This window comes from Rattus norvegicus, chromosome 10 (assembly GCF_036323735.1).
Source record: "Rattus norvegicus strain BN/NHsdMcwi chromosome 10, GRCr8, whole genome shotgun sequence".
In the NCBI taxonomy this organism is placed as follows: domain Eukaryota; kingdom Metazoa; phylum Chordata; class Mammalia; order Rodentia; family Muridae; genus Rattus; species Rattus norvegicus.
Window position 1 is genome coordinate 100532454 of NC_086028.1, and position 17590 is coordinate 100550043.

Here is a 17590-nt window from a genome sequence, read left to right on the forward strand (position 1 = left end):
CATCTTCTGAGGTCTTCTTCAATTTCCTTCTTCAGTGTCTTGAAGTTCTTATTGTACAGATCTTTTACTTGCTTGGTTAAAGTCACACCGAGGTACTTTATATTATTTGGGTCTATTATGAAGGGCGTCGTTTCCCTAATTTCTTTCTCGGCTTGTTTCTCTTTTGTATAGAGGAAGGCAACTGATTTATTTGAGTTACTTTTATACCCAGCCACTTTGCTGAAGTTGTTTATCAGCTTTAGTTGTTCTCTGGTGGAACTTTTGGGATCACTTAAATATACTATCATATCATCTGCAAATAGTGATATTTTGACTTCTTCTTTTCCGATCTGTATCCCCTTGACCTCCTTTTGTTGTCTGATTGCTCTGGCTAGAACTTCAAGAACTATATTGAATAAGTAGGGAGAGAGTGGGCAGCCTTGTCTAGTCCCTGATTTTAGTGGGATTGCTTCAAGTTTCTCTCCATTTAGTTTAATGTTAGCAACTGGTTTGCTGTATATGGCTTTTACTATGTTCAGGTATGGGCCTTGAATTCCTATTCTTTCCAGGACTTTTATCATGAAGGGGTGTTGAATTTTGTCAAATGCTTTCTCAGCATCTAATGAAATGATCATGTGGTTTTGTTCTTTCAGTTTGTTTATATAATGGATCACGTTGATGGTTTTTTGTATATTAAACCATCCCTGCATGCCTGGGATGAAGCCTACTTGGTCATGGTGGATGATTGTTTTGATGTGCTCTTGGATTCGGTTTGCCAGAATTTTGTTGAGTATTTTTGCGTCGATATTCATAAGGGAAATTGGTCTGAAGTTCTCTTTCTTTGTTGTGTCTTTGTGTGGTTTAGGTATAAGAGTAATTGTGGCTTTGTAGAAGGTATTCGGTAGTGATCCATCTGTTTCAATTTTGTGGAATAGTTTGGATAATATTGGTATGAGGTCTTCTATGAAGGTTTGATAGAATTCTGCACTAAACCCGTCTGGACCTAGGCTCTTTTTGGTTGGGAGACCTTTAATGACTGCTTCTATTTCCTTAGGAGTTATGGGGTTGTTTAACTGGTTTATCTGTTCCTGATTTAACTTCGGTACCTGGTATCTGTCTAGGAAATTGTCCATTTCCTGAAGATTTTCAAGTTTTGTTGAATATAGGTTTTTATAGTAAGATCTGATGATTTTTTGAATTTCCTCTGAATCTGTTATGTCTCCCTTTTCATTTCTGATTTTGTTGATTTGGACGCACTCTCTGTGTCCTCTCGTTAGTCTGGCTAAGGGTTTATCTATCTTGTTGATTTTCTCAAAGAACCAACTTTTGGTTCTGTTGATTCTTTCTATGGTCCTTTTTGTTTCTACTTGGTTGATTTCAGCTCTGAGTTTGATTATTTCCTGCCTTCTACTCCTCCTGGGTGTATTTGCTTCTTTTTGTTCTAGAGCTTTTAGGTGTGCTGTCAAGCTGCTGACATATGCTCTTTCCTGTTTCTTTCTGCAGGCACTCAGCGCTATGAGTTTTCCTCTTAGCACAGCTTTCATTGTGTCCCATAAGTTTGGGTATGTTGTACCTTCATTTTCATTAAATTCTAAAAAGTTTTTAATTTCTTTCTTTATTTCTTCCTTGACCAGGTTATCATTGAGTAGAGCATTGTTCAATTTCCAAGTATATGTGGGCATTCTTCCTTGATTGTTATTGAAGACCAGTTTTAGGCCGTGGTGGTCGGATAGCACGCATGGGATTATTTCTATCTTTCTGTACCTGTTGAGGCCCGTTTTTTGACCAATTATATGGTCAATTTTGGAGAAAGTACCATGAGGAGCTGAGAAGAAGGTATATCCTTTTGCTTTAGGATAGAATGTTCTATAAATATCTGTTAAGTCCATTTGGCTCATGACTTCTCTTAGTCTGTCTACATCTCTGTTTAATTTCTGTTTCTATGATCTGTCCATTGATGAGAGTGGGGTGTTGAAATCTCCCACTATTATTGTGTGTGGTGCAATGTGTGTTTTGAGCTTTAGTAAGGTTTCTTTTACATATGTAGGTGCCCTTGTATTTGGGGCATAGATATTTAGGATTGAGAGTTCATCTTGGTGGATTTTTCCTTTGATGAATATGAATTGTCCTTCCTTATCTTTTTTGATGACTTTTAGTTGAAAATTGATTTTATTTGATATTAGAATGGCTACTCCAGCTTGCTTCTTCTGACCATTTGCTTGGAAAATTGTTTTCCAGCCTTTCACTCTGAGGTAATGTCTGTCTTTGTCTCTGAGGTGTGTTTCCTGTAGGCAGCAGAATGCAGGGTCCTCGTTGCGTATCGTTTGTTAATCTATGTCTTTTTATTGGGGAGTTGAGGCCATTGATGTTGAGAGATATTAAGGAATAGTGATTATTGCTTCCCGTTATATTCATATTTGGATGTGAGGTTATGTTTGTGTGCTTTCAATTTCTTTGTTTTGTTGCCAAGACGATTAGTTTCTTGCTTCTTCTAGGGTATAGCTTGCCTCCTTATGTTGGGCTTTACCATTTATTATCCTTTGTAGTGCTGGATTTGTAGAAAGATATTGTTTAAATTTGGTTTTGTCATGGAATATCTTGGTTTCTCCATCTATGTTAATTGAGAGTTTTGCAGGATACAGTAACCTGGGCTGGCATTTGTGTTCTCTTAGGGTCTGTATGACATCAGTCCAGGATCTTCTGGCCTTCATAGTTTCTGGCGAGAAGTCTAGTGTGATTCTGATAGGTCTGCCTTTATATGTTACTTGACCTTTTTCCCTTACTGCTTTTAATATTCTTTCTTTATTTTGTGCATTTGGTGTTTTGACTATTATGTGACGGGAGGTGTTTCTTTTCTGGTCCAATCTATTTGGAGTTCTGTAGGCTTCTTGTATGCCTATGGGTATCTCTTTTTTTAGGGTAGGGAAGTTTTCTTCTATGATTTTGTTGAAGATATTTACTGGTCCTTTGAGCTGGAAGTCTTCACTCTCTTCTATACCTATTATCCTTAGGTTTGATCTTCTCATTGAGTCCTGGATTTCCTGTATGTTTTGGACCAGTAGCTTTTTCTGCTTTACATTATCTTTGACAGTTGAGTCAATGATTTCTATGGAATCTTCTGCTCCTGAGATTCTCTCTTCCATCTCTTGTATTCTGTTGGTGAAGCTTGTATCTACAGCTCTTTGTCTCTTCTTTTGGTTTTCTATATCCAGGGTTGTTTCCATGTGTTCTTTATTGATTGCTTCTATTTCCATTTTTAATTCCTTCAACTGTTTGATTGTGTTTTCCTGGAATTCTTTCAGGGATTTTTGTGACTCCTCTCTATGGGCTTCTACTTGTTTATTTATGATTTCCTGATATTCTTTCAGGGATTTTTGTGTCTCCTCTCTATGGGCTTCTACTTGTTTATTTATGTTTTCCTGGAATTCTTTCAGGCATTTTTGTGATTCCTCTCTGTAGGCTTCTACTTGTTTATTAATGTTTTCCTGTGTTTCTCTAAGGGAGTTCTTCACGTCTTTCTTGAAGTCCTCCAGCATCATGATCAAATATGATTTTGAAACTAGATCTTGCTTTTCTGGTGTGTTTGGACATTCCATGTTTGTTTTGGTGGGAGAATTGGGCTCCGATGATGCCATGTAGTCTTGGTTTCTGTTGCTTGGGTTCCTGCGCTTGCCTCTCGCCATCAGATTATCTCTAGTGTTACTTTGTTCTGCTATTTCTGACCGTGGCTAGACTGTCCTATAAGCCTGTGTGTCAGGAGTGCTGTAGACCTGTTTTACTGTTTTCTTTCAGCCAGTTATGGGGACAGAGTGTTCTGCTTTCGTGCATGTAGTTTTTCCTCTGTACAGGTCTTCAGCTGTTCCTGTGGGCCTGTGTCTTGAGTTCACCAGGCAGCTTTCTTGCAGCAGACAAGTTGGTCTTACCTGTGGTCCCAAGGCTCAAGTTTGCTCGTGGGGTGCTGCCCACGGGCTCTCTGCGGCGGCAGTAACCAGGAAGACCTGTGCCACCCCTTCTGGGAGCTTCAGTGCGCCAGGGTTCCAGATGGCCTTTGGTGTTTTCCTCTGGCGTCCGAGATGTGTGTGCAGAGAGCAGTCTCTTCTGGCTTCCCAGGCTTGTCTGCCTCTCTGAAGGTTTAGCTCTCCCTCCCACGGGATTTGGGTGCAGAGAACTGTTTATCCGGTCTGTTTCCTTCAGGTTCCGGTGGTGTCTCAGGCAGGGGTCCTGCCGCTCCTGGGCCCTCCCCCACGGGAGCCCAGGGGCCTTATACAGTTTCCTCTTGGGCCAGGGATGTGGGCAGGGCTGGGCAGTGTTGGTGGTCTCTTCCGCTCTGCAGCCTCAGGAGTGCCCACCTGACCAGGCGGTGAGGTCTCTTTCCCACGGGGTCTCGAGTTATTATAATTCTTAGCAGATGCTAGATCCTGGCTCACCTTGACGCACCTGGTGCAGACCTGAGCAGCGCAGCAATGCCTGCGTGCGGCTCTAGCTCAAGTTTAGAAGTTCTAAAAGCTAGTCATGACCTTGGTGTGTAGGTTTAGATAGTGTCCAGATTGGAATCCTGATGCTAAAGACTTAGTAAGACACAAAAAAGGAGTTGAGAATTACTTAGGGCTAAGGCTATCTAGGTGCTGCAAGGGCAGCACAAGGACATCTAGGACATCTGTTGTTGCAATGCAAGGCTTATAGCTTTTGTTACAAATCGAGTGAGTGCTGTGGGGTTGATGGTTCTGAGACAACAGTACCAGTCAGTTAGGACAACTGGTGAGACCAAATACAAGACTTGATATCAAAATTCTAAGATTAGAATTACTTAGTAGAAGAAGAGGGGAATGAAAGGAAAATTCTACAGATTTAAGGTTTAAAAATATGAAGTTAAAAGAGTATGTTTCAACTCAGGACTAAACACTGTGAAAAGCAAGTCCAGGCAGCCCCGCCCTGCCGCTAGAACTAACAGACCATAAAAGGAAAGGAATGCAGAACAGACCAGGAGTACCGGATCTGACTCACAGGCCACCTGGCAGGAAGAGATAAGCCCCCAGCCCCCGACATCCAGGACGCCCCAAACCTGCCAATGTGTGTAGCTATACCTTATTACCTCATCATGTGAAATAGCCAATCATATGAGAACATGTCTATGTGCCTCGTTTGAATCCACCAATCCCCGTAACTATGCATCTGCTTCTGTACGCCCGCTTCTGCTTCCCCAATCCCTATAAAAGCCCCATGCTGGAGCTGCTGGGCGCGCAAGTCCTCCGAAGAGACTGTGTGCCCGCAGGTACCTGTGTTTTCCAATAAACCCTCTTGCTGATTGCATCCGAGTGGACTCGGCTCGGTCATTGGGCGCTTGGGACTCCTCCTGAGGGAAAGGTCCTCTCCGGGGGTCTTTCACTACAAGACCCAAGTTCTAGTCCCAGCACACACACAAGGTAGCACAGAAATCACCTGTAGATCTAGGGATTTCTGAAGCTCTAATCTCTCACAAACATACCATTAAAAGAAAAAAAATGCAGGCGTAAGCAACAAATTGTAGTTAAATTAATATAAGGAGGTAGAGAGGTGGTTTATGGGTAAGAGTCACCTCTGACCTTCATGAAGAACTGCATTCACATGCACATACCCACACAGTCACACACACACACACACACACACACACACACACACACACACTAATTAAAATAAAAGACAATGTAGGGAGCCGGCCTGGCCACTTTGTGACTGTATAGCTCAAGGTGGCTACATGACTCTGGGCTGTATGGCCACAGATGCTCACCCCTAAGGTGGCTGCTGTAAGATTATGAGATTGTTGTACAAAAGCCTCTTCCAGGAAGATTCCAGGAGCAATCACAGGATGTTTCAGCCTGAGCAAACACCAGATGTCCCTGAGCAGATTCCTGAGAAGGGTTCGACCTTTTCAAAGAACATGTTCCCGGTAGACTGTTGCCTCTTTGTTTAAGGAGGATACCTTGCAGTTTAGTGATTCACCTTATATCCTTGGGCACTTCCCAATACTCCCCCACCCTAAGCTTCAATTCCTGCCTCAGAGCTTTAAATGCTGTACATTCCTCTCAATAAACGAGACCTTGACAACAGAACCTTGCTTGGTCTCCTTCTTTTCTCCCCCCCTTTGACCCTCAGGTAGTGCCTCTTCGGAACCCTGAATAACTAGACCTGCTAGACGGGTCAAGTGGTGCCTGAACAGGGACCCGAAGCATGGCCAATACCGTAGGACGGAGACAGAAGATCCTCGGAGTGATTGAGGACTCTTCAGGCTGCATTGCTCGTGGGTCGCTGGAGAGGGAGGTAAGACCGGTCGAATAATTTTTGTCCCATTGTCATTGGGGAAGGTATTGTCTAAGGAAGCTTGTTTCATAGGAGAGATCAAGCATTCACTCAGGGAGAGAGGAATAAGAGTTAAGAAAAAGGATCTGATAAAATTCTTTTGTTTTGTTGATAAAAAATGTCCTTGGTTAATTTTAAGCAGCCCCGATAAGCACCCCCTTAATTTTAATAATTTTGGTTAATTTTAAGCACCCCCTTACTTGGAATAAGTTTGGTCAGGATATTAATAAGCTCTTGAAAGCTGGGTCACCAAGACATTATAACAGATGCTGAGAAAGGAGGCGAGAGTGCCCACCTCTTAGCTGTTGCAGAGGGTTTCTTTCTTTCTTTTTTTTTTTTTAGTGTCAAAGGTTGTGTTTTTTATTTTTTATTTTTTTTGGTGTATCATTAAGGTATTTTTTTTTTATTAACGAGTATTTCTTATATACATTTCGAGTGTTATTCCCTTTCCCGGTATCCGGGCAAACATTCCCATCCCCCCTCCCCTTCCTTATGGGTGTTCCCCTCCCAACCCTCCCCCCATTGCCGCCCTCCCCCCAACAGTCTAGTTCACTGGGGGTTCAGTCTTAGCAGGACCCAGGGCTTCCCCTTCCACTGGTGCTCTTACTAGGCTATTCATTGCTACCTATGAGGTCAGAGTCCAGGGTCAGTCCATGTATAGTCTTTAGGTAGTGGCTTAGTTCCTGGAAGCTCTGGTTGCTTGGCATTGTTGTACATATGGGGTCTCGAGCCCCTTCAAGCTCTTCCAGTTCTTTCTCTGATTCCTTCAATGGGAGTCCTATTCTCAGTTCAGTGGTTTGCTGCTGGCATTCGCCTCTGTATTTGCTGTATTCTGGCTGTGTCTCTCAGGAGCGATCTACATCCGGCTCCTGTCAGTCTGCACTTCTTTGCTTCATCCATCTTGTCTAATTGGGTGCCTGTATATGTATGGGCCACATGTGGGGCAGGCTCTGAATGGGTGTTCCTTCAGTCTCTGTTTTAATCTTTGCCTCTCTCTTCCCTGCCAAGGGTATTCTTGTTCCCCTTTTAAAGAAGGAGTGAAGCATTCACATTTTGGTCATCTGTCTTGAGTTTCATTTGTTCTAGGCATCTAGGGTAATTCAAGCATTTGGGCTAATAGCCACTTATCAATGAGTGCATACCATGTATGTCTTTCTGTGATTGGGTTAGCTCACTCAGGATGATATTTTCCAGTTCCAACCATTTGCCTACGAATTTCATAAAGTCGTTGTTTTTGATAGCTGAGTAATATTCCATTGTGTAGATGTACCACATTTTCTGTATCCATTCCTCTGTTAAAGGGCATCTGGGTTCTTTCCAGCTTCTGGCTATTATAAATAAGGCTGCGATGAACATAGTGGAGCACGTGTCTTTTTTATATGTTGGGGCATCTTTTGGGTATATGCCCAAGAGAGGTGTAGCTGGATCCTCAGGCAGTTCAATGTCCAATTTTCTGAGGATCCTCCAGACTGATTTCCAGAATGGTGGTACCAGTCTGCAATCCCACCAACAATGGAGGAGTGTTCCTCTTTCTCTGCATCCTCGCCAGCATCTGCTGTCACCTGAGTTTTTGATCTTAGCCATTCTCACTGGTGTGAGGTGAAATCTCAGGGTTGTTTTGATTTGCATTTCCCTTATGACTAAAGATGTTGAACATTTCTTTAGGTGTTTCTCAGCCATTCGGCATTCCTCAGCTGTGAATTCTTTGTTTAGCTCTGAACCCCATTTTTTAATAGGGTTATTTGTCTCCCTGGGGTCTAACTTCTTGAGTTCTTTGTATATTTTGGATATAAGGCCTCTATTGGATCTGTAGGATTGGTAAAGATCTTTTCCCAATCTGTTGGTTGCCGTTTTGTCCTAACCACAGTGTCCTTTGCCTTACAGAAGCTTTGCAGTTTTATGAGATCCCATTTCTCGATTCTTGATCTTAGAGCATAAGCCATTGGTGTTTCGTTCAGGAAATTTTTTCCAGTGCCCATGTGTTCCAGATGCTGCCCTAGTTTTTCTTCTATTAGTTTGAGTGTGTCTGGTTTGATGTGGAGGTCTTTGATCCACTTGGACTTAAGCTTTGTACAGGGTGATAAGCATGGATCGATCTGCATTCTTCTACATGTTGACCTCCAGTTGAACCAGCACCATTTGCTGAAAATGCTATCTTTTTTCCATTTGATGGTTTTGGCTCCTTTGTCAAAAATCAAGTGACCATAGGTGTGTGGGTTCATTTCTGGATCTTCAATTCTATTCCATTGGTCTATCTGTCTGTCTCTGTACCAATACCATGCAGTTTTTATCACAATTGCTCTGTAATACTGCTTGAGTTCAGGGATAGTGATTCCCCCTGAAGTCCTTTTATTGTTGAGGATAGTTTTAGCTATCCTGGGTTTTTTGTTATTCCAGATGAATTTGCAAATTGTTCTGTCTAACTCTTTGAAGAATTGGATTGGTATTTTGATGGGGATTGCATTGAATCTGTAGATCGCTTTTGGTAAAATGGCCATTTTTACTATATTAATCCTGCCAATCCATGAGCATGGGAGATCTTTCCATCTTCTGAGGTCTTCTTCAACTTCTTTCTTCAGTGTCTTGAAGTTCTTATTGTACAGATCTTTTACTTACTTGGTTAAAGTCACACCGAGGTACTTTATATTATTTGGGTCTATTATGAAGGGCGTTGTTTCCCTAATTTCTTTCTCGGCTTGTTTCTCTTTTGTGTAGAGGAAGGCTACTGATTTATTTGAGTTAATTTTATACCCAGCCACTTTGCTGAAGTTGTTTATCAGCTTTAGTTGTTCTCTGGTGGAACTTTTGGGATCACTTAAATATACTATCATATCATCTGCAAATAGTGATATTTTGACTTCTTCTTTTCCGATGTGTATCCCCTTGACCTCCTTTTGTTGTCTGATTGCTCTGGCTAGAACTTCAAGAACTATATTGAATAAATAGGGAGAGAGTGGGCAGCCTTGTCTATTCCCTGATTTTAGTGGGATTGCTTCAAGTTTCTCTCAATTTAGTTTAATGTTAGCAACTGGTTTGCTGTATATGGCTTTTACTATGTTTAGGTATGGGCCTTGAATTCGTATTCTTTCCAGGACTTTTATCATGAAGGGGTGTTGAATTTTGTCAAATGCTTTCTCAGCATCTAATGAAATGATCATGTGGTTTTGTTCTTTCAGTTTGTTTATATAATGGAGCACATTGATGGTTTTCCGTATATTAAACCATCCCTGCATGCCTGGGATGAAGCCTACTTGATCATGGTGGATGATTGTTTTGATGTGCTCTTGGATTCGGTTTGCCAGAATTTTATTGAGTATTTTTGCATCGATATTCATAAGGGAAATTGGTCTGAAGTTCTCTTTCTTTGTTGTGTCTTTGTGTGGTTTAGGAATAAGAGTAATTGTGGCTTCAGAGAAGGAATTCGGTAGTGCTCCATCTGTTTCAATTTTGTGGAATAGTTTGGATAGTATTGGTATGAGGTCTTCTATGAAGGTTTGATAGAATTCTGCACTAAACCCGTCTGGACCTGGGCTCTTTTTGGTTGGGAGACCTTTAATGACTGCTTCTATTTCCTTAGGAGTTATGGGGTTGTTTAACTGGTTTATCTGTTCCTGATTTAACTTCGGTACCTGGTATCTGTTTAGGAAATTGTCCATTTCCTGTAGATTTTCAAGTTTTGTTGAATATAGGCTTTTATAGTAAGATCTGATGATTTTTTGAATTTCCTCTGAATCTGTAGTTATGTCTCCCTTTTCATTTCTGATTTTGTTAATTTGGACACAGTCTCTGTGTCCTCTCGTTAGTCTGGCTAAGGGTTTATCTATCTTGTTGATTTTCTCAAAGAACCAACTTTCCGTTCTGTTGATTCTTTCTATGGTCCTTTTTGTTTCTACTTGGTTGATTTCAGCTCTGAGTTCGATTATTTCCTGCCTCCTACTCCTCCTGGGTGTATTTGCTTCTTTTTGTTCTAGAGCTTTTAGGTGTGCTGTCAAGCTGCTGACATATGCTCTTTCCTGTTTCTTTCTGCAGGCACTCAGCGCTATGAGTTTTCCTCTTAGCCCAGCTTTCATTGTGTCCCATAAGTTTGGGTATGTTGTACCTTCATTTTCATTAAATTCTAAAAAGTCTTTAATTTCTTTCTTTCTTTATTTCTTGACCAGGTTATCATTGAGTAGAGCATTGTTCAATTTCCAAGTATATGTGGGCATTCTTCCCTTATTGTTATTGAAGACCAGTTTTAGGCCGTGGTGGTCGGATAGCACGCATGGGATTATTTCTATCTTTCTGTACCTGTTGAGGCCCGTTTTTTGACCAATTATATGGTCAATTTTGGAGAAAGTACCATGAGGAGCTGAGAAGAAGGTGTATCCTTTTGCTTTAGGATAGAATGTTCTATAAATATCCGTTAAGTCCATTTGGCTCATGACTTCTCTTAGTCTGTCTACATCTCTGATTAATTTCTGTTTCCATGACCTGTCCATTGATGAGAGTGGGGTGTTGAAATCTCCTACTATTATTGTCTGAGGTGCAATGCAGAGGATTTCTTACAAGCTTCACGCCGCCATCACATAACAATGAAAAAGAAAACGGGGAGCAGTATTCTTCTTGCCCTTCCATTGTTATTGATACACCTGGGGATGAGGGACATCCCTCTTCTGAAGCCTTACACTCTATAGAAGGCCCCCAGATGTCCAAAAATTCAAAAACCATTTATCCTTCTCTCAAAGAATTTTCTGGGTAAAATGATAGTGGCAAAAACAAAATCCGCCGCTATCGCTGCCCCTCTGACTCAGGTCTAGACCCCACCTTTGAGGCCAAATTAGAGGAGGAAGCTGCTAGATATGAGGAAGAGAGATATGGCCCCGGGCCACAGGAACCTCGGGTCCTTTTCACACAAAGATCCGGACCTACCCGCCCCCCACCCTATCTGCCCCAAATGCCGTCAGCTCCCCTTGCACCTCTGCCAATGGCAGTGATAGAGGGACTAACTCAGACTAAGGCCGCTCTTCAGGCTCAAATCACCGGACTGAAATAAGTCTTACATTTACAACAGGAGCTAGGGGACCTTACATTAGAGATTCAAAACTTACAAGACCATGAGAAAGGGACAAGTTGCCCCAAAAAGGCCACCTAACACCATTAAAAAACGTCAGCCAAAGTTGACCTTCTCAGTCATGACTAGAGCTCGTGCCAGACAGGCCAGGGACAAACCTGAACCAGAAGTACTAACAATAGCCAGGGAGAAAATGATAATGAGGAACAAGAGAGTGAGGAAGAAAATGATTACGATGAAGTACCCTCAGATTCAGAGGAAGAAAGCCCTCATCAGAATGAGGGTGGGACCTCGTGTCCCTTATACAAGAAACTTAAACTCAAACACATAAAGGAATTACATTCAGCTGTTAAAAATTATGGTATAAATGCTCCCTTTACCTTGTCCATTTTAGAGGGACTCGCGGGGTCTGGATATTTGACTCCTAGTGAATGGACCAAGGTGGTACAATCTGTCCTCACTAGAGGGCAATATTTAACTTGGAAATACAAGTTTATAGATAGGGTGGAGAGTCTTGCTGCTAGAAACAGAAAAAAATCCTTTAAGTAAAACTGCTTCCTGGACAGCAGACAAGCTATGTGGGAGAGGCTCATTCACCTCTGAGGAAAAACAACTCGGACTGTCCCTGGGTGTACTTGCCCAAACAGCACAGGCGGCTCTGTCAGCTTAGAGAGCAGTCCCAGCTACAGGAGCACTCACCACCCCCCTAACTAAAATAATCCAGTGGGCACAAGAGCCCTACGCTCAATTTGTGGGGAGACTACAAGAAGCAGCTGAAAGAATCCTAGGTCAAAATGAAAGTGAAGGGCTTCTCGCTAGACAGCTTGCTCTCGAAAATGCTAACTCGGCATGCAGAGCCGCACTTCGAGGCAAGACCAAAGACCTTGATATCCCAGGCAAGATTAAACTTTGCAATGATGTTGATTCTTTCTCACACCAAGTATCCAAGTCTATTAGCCTGGCAATTGGGGCTGTGTTCCAAAAAGCTGGAAATTCTGGTCGCCCTAGAGGCAAAACATGTTTTAAAACACGGACAACCCGGTCATTTTGCTAGAGAATGTAACACCCCCAACCTTAGCCAGTCCCCCAACTCTGTTGGATGGCCCATTGCCCCAGGGGTTTGTCCCCGCTGCAGGAGAGGCCGTCACTGGGTCAGGGAATGTCGGTCTAAGACTGACTCAAGTGGACAAGCCCTCCCTGCAGTCTAGGGAAACTGAATGGGGGCCCCGCACTGGGGCCCCTTTCCACAGGCAAGAGTGGGCCCCTATCCACAGGTGACCACACGCCCCCTAGTGCAGCATCAAGCCCCTGCAACGCCAACTTATCCAGGGCAACAGCAGGGAGTGCAGGAGTGGACCTGTGTTCCTCCACCACCAGGATTATAACCCCTGAGGAAGGGACCATTATCATAGAATCTGGAGAGTTTGGGCCCCCGCTGCCTGGCATGTTTTTCCTAATAATTGGGCGAGCCTCGAGTGCTCTTCAAGGACTTGTCATCCTTCCCTCTGCAATAGATGCTGACTATTCTGGAGAAATAAAATTTCTAACCACTACCACGTGGGGCCCCTTAACGCTTAGGGCCAGACAACCCATTGCACAAGCTTTACCGCTTCCCGTCATGGGACAGTTCCCTCACAAAGAAAAGGGGCATGGTTCTTCCTCTCCTGGCTCTTCAGATGTTTATCGGGTTCAAAAATTAACTGATGAAAGACCCATAATGTCTCTTTGGCTCGATGGCAAACAATTTCAGGCTCTTTTAGATATGGGGGCGGATGCAACAGTGCTCTCTTCTAGACACTGGCCCTCAACCTGGCCCCTTAAGGCTACCGACACACATTTAAAAGGGATAGGTCAAACACAGGATACACTTCAAAGCTCAAAGCTCCTGACCTGGAAAGATAAAGAAAATGATACAGGCACAGTTAGGCCATGTGTAGTCTCTGGACTCCCTGTTACCTCTGGGGAAGGTATATACTTTCCCAGATGGGAGTGATGATGTGTAGCCCCAATGAGGTTATTACTAACCAGATGTTAAGGACAGGATTCCTCCCTGGAAAAGGATTAGGTAGAAATGAACAGGGAATTACAGAACCCTTGATCCCCACACCCAAAACAGATAGAGGAGGTTTAGGAGCAGACCTTTTTTCATAAAGACCGCTGCTCCTCCTGCACTCCAGGCTGATAAAATATCTTGGAAGTCAGATGTCCCAGTCTGGATCGATCAGTGGTCCATGCCTCAAGAAAAGGTTCAAGCAGCCCTGCAGTTGGTGCAGGAACAATTATTGCAAGGGCACCTTGAACAGTCCACTTCACCGTGGAACACCCCAATTTTTGTCATTAAAAAGAAAAATGGTTCTTGGAGATTGTTACAAGACCTTAGAGCAGTTAATAAAACTATGGTCCCTATGGGGGCCCTACAACCTGGTTTGCCTTCCCCAATAGCTATTCCTAAAGACTTTTATAAAATAGTCATTGATATAAAAGATTGTTTCTTTTCCATTCCCCTCCATCCGGAGGATTGTGCTCGCTTTGCCTTTTCTATCCGTCATTAATCATGTGGGTCCTAATCCCCGCTTTCAATGGCGCGTGTTACCACAAGGGATGGCTAATAGCCCCACTCTGTGTCAAAGATATGTGGCTCAAACTAGAGATCCAATAAAGCTGTGTTTCCCCTCTGCTTACATTACTCATTACATGGATGACCTGATGGTTTCTTCCGCTTGTTTACAGGAAACCCCAAAATTAGCCCAAATTATTGTTTTAGCCTTGCAAAAAAGGGGCTTCACTATTGCCCCTGAAAAAATTCAAACACAATACCCCTTTTTGTTCCTTGGATTCCAATTAGAACCTACATCCATTTATTCTCAAAAGCTAGCAATTAGAAGATCGCAGCTACATACCTTAAATGATTTTCAAAAACTTTTGGGTGATATTAATTGGCTTAGACCTTACCTTAAACTAACTACCGGTGATTTAAAACCTCTATTTGAAATCCTGAATGGTAGCCCTGATCCTAATTCCATTAGGGTTCTGACTCCCGAGGCTGAAAAGTCTCTACTAAAGGTTGAACAGGCTATTAGCCAACAATTCAGCCCCTCCAAGACACTGTATCTGATCCTTTTTGGAACAAAGTTTACACCCACAGACCTCCTATGGCAAGATAATCATCCACTAATGTGGATCCACCTGCCCACAACCCCCCCCCCAAATACTCCCTACTTATCCCTCCTTGATTTGCCAGACCATTTTCTTGGGGCTTAAGCTGGCTACCCACCATTTTGGCCGCGATCCAGATATTATCATTTCTCCATATTCACAGGAGCAGCTTGCTTGGCTGCAACATAGACATGATGACTGGACAGTCCTGCTGTCCATTTATCAGGGAACATTTGATACTCATTTACCAGGAGATAAATTATTACACTTCCTCCATGTTACCCCCTTTGTCTTCCCAAAGGTTACACATCTAAAACCGATACCAAATGCCTTGACTGTTTTCATAGACAGATCTAAGAATGGAAAGGCCTCCTTTGTTGTTAAAGATCAAGCTTTTTCTGTCAATACTCCATACGCTTCTGCCCAATTGGTAGAACTTTATAGTGCTTTAGAAGTATTTAAATTAGTAAATCAATCATTTAACCTTTTCTCTGATAGCCATTATGTAGTCAGAGCTCTCCAAGTCTTAGAGACTATCTCTACCATACAACCTTCAACACCTACCTTTAAACTATTTTCAGAAATACAAAAACACATAAGGGCCCGGCCAAACCCATTCTTTGTGGGCCGTATCAGGGCTCACTCGAATGTGCCCGGTCCTTTAACCAAAGGAAATGATCTAGCCAACAAAGCCACTAGGCTGGCCATGATTGCTTCTCTTAGTGAGTCCTTACAAGAGGCACAGATGGCACATTCACTCCATCACCTTAATGCTCAAACTTTGCGGCTTAAGTACAAAATTACTAGAGAACAAGCCAGACAAATTGTCAAAAATTGTAAGAACTGCCTGACCCTACTTCCTGAGCCACACATTGGGGTTAATCCCAGGGGCCTTGTTCCGGGAGAAATATGGCAAATGGATGTCACCCATGTCCCATCTTTTGGAAAATTAAAATTTGTACATGTTACCATTGATACCTTTAGTGGGTTCATATGTGCCTCTGCACACACAGGAGAGGCCACAAAAGATGTTATTGCTCATATCCTCTACACATTTTCGGTTATGGGACAGCCCAAAATGCTAAAAACAGATAATGGGCCCGGCTATGTTAGTCACAAATTTAAACAATTTTGCTCCCAATTTCAAATAAAACATATTACAAGCATACCTTATAACCCTCAGGGACAAAGAATTGTGGAACAAGCCCATCAAACCCTTAAAAATACACTGTTAAAGCTTACTGCCCAAGAAACTCTCTATTCTCTTAAAGGCAGCGCTAAATTCTTATTGTCCCATGCTCTTTTTGTTTTAAATTTCTTAACCTTGGATAATCAAGGGCGTTCGGTCACTGATCGCTTATGGTACCCCTCAACCAAGATGGATCATGCTCATGTTCTTTGGAAGGACCCCCTAACTGGACAATGGCAAGGTCCTGACCCCGTGATAGTTTGGGGAAAAGGGTTCGCCTGTGTTTATAATTCTAAAGAAGGGGGAGCCTGATGGCTCCCTGAAAGATTAATAAAGCTGTACAATAAATTCCAAACAAATTCCAAGATTGATAAAGCCTTATAACAAATTCCAGGGTGGCGCCTGAGAACAATCTATTTTTCCTTTCAGATAATGACCCACTACTGGATTACTGGAGAGGAGGTGTGCCTCCTCTCCCTCCATCTGGAGATCATCGGAGCATGAGCACCCTATCAGGTCTACAACTATACATGGGTAATTATAAACCAGGCTGGAGACTAGGTCCATAGTACATCTCATACATGAACTTCACCAATGTGGAGTCCCCTCCATATTGATTATGCAAACTGGCCCTAGGAGCCGAACCAGCCTGGGGGGGGGTACCCAACATCTATTGGCCTCAAGAAAAGGTACCCCCTAACAAAGGGAGGCTCAACCCGGGAAGCCCTGGATTTGGGGGCCTGGGGTGTACCGGGCCTGGCTCTACCTCTCCAGGATGTGACTCCATTGCTGGCCGAAACGCCCTTTATGAGATACTATACAAAATTGGCTATAATACTGGGTTCTATGTTTGTCCTGGGCCCCATCGGCCCAGATCACAAAACTATTGTGGGGTCCAGGAGGCGTTTTTTTGTGCTTCATGGGGATGTGAGACTACAGGGAATACTTACTGGAAACCCTCCTCCACATGGGATTATATCACCGTGGATATGGATACACAAAATAAACCTCACAACTGCACCAGTTGGTGCAGCCCCTTGTTAATTAATTTCACTTCCCAAGGAAAAGCGAAAGATTGGACAAAGGAGCCATGAGGCCTCTCCTGGGGCCTTCGCCTCTATCTGACTGGCTATAACCAGGGACTCTATTCTACCATAAAGTTACTCAAAACTGTCCCTAGCACATACAGGGCTTCTATTGGACCAAACCCTGTTCTTCATAGTTTTGTTACCTCTCTGCCAAATAGGGCTCAGAGCCCAAAAACCCAGTGGCCACACAGGCCCCACAAGATTCCCTTGTAAGTACTGTCTTTCAGCCAACCATTCCTCCAGGCCCTATGCCATCCTCCAGAGTCATACTTTCCATCCTTAATGCACCAGCCTCAGCTTTACTTCTCCAAGAGCAGATAAATAATTCCTCCAAATATGTGGAATGCTGGATGTGCTTTTCTTCTTCCCCTCCATTTTATGAAGGCATTGCCCTTTTTGGAGAATTTATTTATACCAATGAATCCAATGTCCTATATGAAGGCTCTTTAGGATTTACCCTCACTGAGGTATCCAGGGTGGGAAGTTGTATTTTGGGAGAACATATGCTCCCTCCTCACCAGCTGTTAGAAATATGCAACCATACCTTGGTTGTTAACAAACATCATGAGTACCTGCTTGCCCCAAACCATATCTATCTGGCATGTTCATCAGGGCTGGCTACCTATGTAATAATATCTGATTTCTTGCAGCAGCGTGATTATTGCATATTAGTACAATTACTCCCCAGACTCAGCATTCATGAGCCACAAGATATCTTGGATTTTTGGGATAGAAACCCTGGTGCACCCCATCGAAAAAAAAGAGAGCCTATATCGGCCATCACTCTCT